Genomic DNA, 5,192 nt, shown 5'->3' with positions numbered 1-5,192 from the left:
AAGGGGTGGTGACCCTCTACAGCTTGCACTTTGAAAAAATAGTTTTTGAAGTCATGGAAGGATTCGTCAAAAAGGGTGAAAATCCTCCGACCTTGTATGGCTCGGAAGGATACCCATTGCTGTTTATTGTTTAGCCCACTAAAGGGCTTAGTCATATGAAAAAGAAAGAAGAAAATCCTCAAAGAGGTCGGGAAGTCCAGAGCATGGCTTATAAACTGATAAATCTTCAAAAAACCCCAAGAATTTGGGTGAAGTTGAGTAGGGGCGACTTTACAGTGGTGCAAGACGGATATCTCGAAATCCGAGAAAGGAAGAAAAACACCCAAGCGGGTGATCATACATTCATACATAAAGAAAAAATGAGGGGCGGCCTCATTAACTCTCCCAAAACAAACCCGGTCTTCCGGACCCGGGGTTATCAACTCATATTTTGGCTCGTCCTCCTTCGAAGTACAAAGCCTGTGATGAGTACGAAGATGAGTGATAAACTCAGCATCGACCAGGGGTTCCTCCCCAAGGACCGTGACATCAACCCACTGAGAAAGAACATCTACAGAAGCCATTTTTTCTTTATATAATGAAAAGTGGCGGAAACCTACAAAAGGAAAAAAAAGAAAAGGAAAATCAAAAAACACGGTCCCTAAGGAGGAGAGATACGAAGCCAGAATCTACAGACCAACCTATCCACCCACAAAACAAACACATGCAAACAGAAGGCATGACGTGAAAGAAATAAAACTAACCTTTATCCAAAAAGCGAAGGTTGGAAAGAGCAGAAATCTTCGAGCACAAGAATACAGCACGAACAAAGAAAGGAGAAGTTTGAAAGATTGCAGAAACGGAAAAATGAAAGAGAGGGAAAGCATTTATAAACATGCTAAGGGGGCATAATGGTAAAAGCGGAGCAGTCATTAATGAGATTGCACCGTTACCAAAGCCCTCAATGCTTCCCTAACGGACACGACGCTTGAAATGACGTAACTGTCAGAAACAAAGGGTCGCGAAAATCACGTCGGTTTCTAAGACCCATGCTTCCTCCAAGTAGGTCGACTACGAACCCGAGTTAAGTACTTGAACCCAAACTTTAAAGAAAATTTGGGCTCAAGTAGGGGCACTGTTCATACCCTGGCCCAACGACAAAGGCCCAGGTCCAAATAAAAGGCCTAATCTGAAGGATTAAGCCTAGCTAAGTACCGACCTTCACGTAAGAAGTCGGTATCAACCACGACTTGGTCTGAAGAAGTCGGATGTGAGATTAGCTGGCAGATAAACACTCATTCGAATGAGTAACCGCCCCTAAAATCTCTCTAACCGCTTCATAAAGCCATATCTTAACCTCCCCAAGATAATGGGGCGGTTAACACCCTAAAGATACGGCACTACTCCAACGGTGGTTATTGGCTCACCACTATAAATACACTGACACCCCTCAGGTATCTCTAAGCCCAATACTCTCTAGACCTGCTCACACTCTTGCTAACTTAGGCATCGGAGTGTCTTTGCAGGTACCACCCCCATTCACTCACGTGTACAAGTCGGAAGAAGGCTCCAGCGTGCAAACCAATTCGGAGCTTACCATCTTTCGGACGATTGGGCCATCCCACACCATCTACTCTATTAATCTCCGGTTACCCACCGTAACAACATTATTTTTAAATTATTTTAAAAATACATATTAAAAATAAAATTGAGTATATTGGCATTTAATAGTGTTTAGATGTGTCTAAACGTGTTCGAAAATATTTATTATTTTTATTAAGATACGATTATACATAGAAATAAACACATGTGTATTTTAATTTTAAAAAATATTAGAGTTGCTTTGAAAGTTTTTATCAAGATATTTTTTAGAGTTAACTTGTGCTTTCTAAATTTAAAATGTGTAATATAATATTATATATTAATGAACATCAATATTTATTTTTACGGTTTATTATATTTATTTCTATAAAATTATTTAATGGTTTAAATACTCTATTGATTTCTATATTTTCGTGAAATTTTCAATTAAATTCCTATATTTTTTTTTAATTGGGTTCCTATATCAAAATTTTTTTTTGAATTAGGTCCGGTAGTAATTGGCTTAATTGTATAGGAATCTAACTAAAAAAAATTGGTACAAAAACTCAAATAAAAGAAAAAAAATGGTGTAGAGACTTAATTGAAAAAAAATTTAATACAGTAACCCAATTAAAAGAAAAAAAACTATAAGAACCTAATTGAAAATTTTAAGAAACTATAAAAATCAACACAGTAATTACTTTATTTAAATATTAAAATTAATTTTATCAAATCGAGCCTTGATGAATACTCCAAAAACTTTTTCATTTAACTTTAACTATGGGTTAAATGAATTCAAAGTGTAATTATTTCATATGTTATAATATGCACGTTAAATCTATTTATTATGTGATAATTCCATGACAAAGAGTAATTTACTTCCTCAAAAGTTTTAAGAATATTGGAGCAATTGTCTTTCATACTTTTTAGTTTCGATCTTAATCTTTTTAGTTTTTATTATTCTTATTTGTTTTAGGTAAGCTTTTATTCTTTCGATCACATACAAAGAATATTAAACTTAAAAAAAATTTAAGGAAAAAAACCCAACGCTTGGAACTGTATAATTCACAACTTTTTTGTTTATTCCTTTCTTAGGGTATCTTCTTCCTTTACTTTTCCAAACTCCAGAGTATTTCAACCATTAAAATTGAATTTTCATAGCGAAGTATTAAAGAAAATTATTGTACATATTACTTTTTATTAGGTTATTTTACCGTTAATCTATATGTTCTTTATAACATTAATTACTAATAGTTATAAAACACTAGCTATTAGCTACTACAACAACCCTAAAGTTTAAATGCCTCTATTATCCTCTTCATGAAATTTGTTTAGACTTGAAGTTAAATCCATTTGTTGACACATGATTCTTTTAAGAGAGAAGAACAAATTGATTTTTTATTTTTTGATTCAGATATTTAAGTTTCTGATAATTTTAAAAAATGTTTAAGTTTGTGATTTCTTTAATTTAAAATTTGGACATATTAATTTGTGAGTCTAATTTTTTTATTTTAAAAATTCTTTCACGTGTGTATTCTATATCAACTATGTTAGCATAACGGATGTCACATTTGATTTTTCTATTAGGTCTGACAGATCCAAATGAACGTAAAAATTTGATATGTCCAGATTTTAAAAAAATAAAAAACTTAAATATATTTTTAAGTTTTCGAAAACTTAAACGTCTGCGGATCAAAAGATCAAGGACATATTTATCTTTGTCTCTTTTTTTATATCAAAGTGATTGAGAGTATTTATTTTATTTTATATATACATAAAGTGATTGACCGTATTTGACACAAAGTTATATAAATAAAAATAAAAAAAATATTTTTTTAAAAATATTCTTTTAATTTCTGAAATATAACCTTATAATCTGGTTTAATTCGTAAAAGATAATTAAAGATCAGGATAATAGCATAAATTTGGTGTACTAATAATTTTAAAAAAAACATTAAATATATTAATGTAGAAAATTATTCGATCTACTAATAATCAATAACAGCTAAAATAATTGGCTTATTTTTTTTAACAAAGTATTCATCTTCCTTTTTAACTTCCCTTTTATTTCTCTTTACCTTTTGTTAGATAGAGGGAGAAGAGAAAAAAAAAAGGGGGGTACGTTGTTCATGTCCTCCTTTCATGGTAATCTTCAACTATTTCCACATCTCTAATTACTTTGCTTGTGGACTAACTGTAATTTCTTTCAAGAAATGAAATATTATCTTAGAGAGATAAAACAACGATAGAAAGAAAATAGTCATTATTATTATACAATGATTGATGGAGTTATCACTATACTCAAATGAAAAACAAGAAAGGGGTTATATGATGTTCTTTCATGTTATGTGAATTATCATGTAATATATTCCATTTATTTTGATAATAATTTACAATAAAATATATTAAAAATTTAAATTTTTTATTTTTAATAAAAAATGTATTTTATAATTTTAATGTATGTCTTTAGACACAAAGTAAATAAACTATATACATGTGTGTATGAGAGAATTTTACAAATGATTTTTGTGCCTTAATCGATGCCGTATTTAAAGGTTATTAAAATGCAGTCAATAATCCAGCCAAATGCAAGTTGACAAAATTGGGTGTTGAATTGAATAATAAATTCAACTCCTATTTTAGTCTCATACCTAGTACTGGAGTTATTAGTAATTAATTACCATGAGAATTTCCACTCAGTTTTAGTCACCAATTTAATCCAATAGTAGTACTATTAAGGGTGGCGCTAATTTTCATGTACATTTTTCACATGGTGACCAATTTTTGCAAATGTAAATGGCATCATTGACTTTGTTTAAGGTTTTTCATGCAACGTTGGATAACAGAGACAGCAGAGCCTAATATGATGGATCTGAAGAGCTTAATTAAAAATCGAATCTATATATAAATGAAATCCGGCACCGATTGATAAGCTCGTATGTGTTTGACCCTTTTACTCTAAAAGTAAATTAGGGAATATATTATATCTATATATAGTGAGCATGCTCCAGCTTGTAATGCTTCTAATTTTGGATCTCAGTGCAACTAGGAAGGAACATATCATATTTCAGTGTTGTATATTTGACACATTATTCATTTATAATAATAAAGAATAAATAAACATCATCATTGAATTTTTTAATTACGTTGTATCTGCATTTTTATAGTAGTTAGTGTAGACCCACAATGTATATCTTTCTGGCTTTGGCTTGGCATGATGAGCGTGTGTCGGTGGGATAGATTAGGTTATGACTTATGACGCGGTGTTCAAAATTTTCAAAATCATTACTCATTACGATATGCATCATATTTTCTGAATAGGAAGCTAAGGATTTTAAGGAATTTTAGTCAAAATAAATATTGACACATGTTATTATACAAACTCTCTCCATATTATGTTAATACAAATATACATTCCTTATAAGAAGGTTTGTGCAGGCGGTGGACGTTTGATAATATAAAAATATTATTTGTACATTAAAATTCATCGTTAAAAAATAATTATTAATATATTTATTTATATATATATAATTTATTTTATTTTTAATATATATTTATATTTTAACATATATTTTATATTAGTAACTGAGTTTAATAATTAATTTTGGCGTATATATATATATATAATCGAT

The sequence above is a fragment of the Arachis duranensis genome, chromosome 5, assembly GCF_000817695.3.
Source record: "Arachis duranensis cultivar V14167 chromosome 5, aradu.V14167.gnm2.J7QH, whole genome shotgun sequence".
Classification (NCBI taxonomy): Eukaryota; Viridiplantae; Streptophyta; class Magnoliopsida; order Fabales; family Fabaceae; genus Arachis; species Arachis duranensis.
This window is presented reverse-complemented; position numbering follows the sequence as displayed.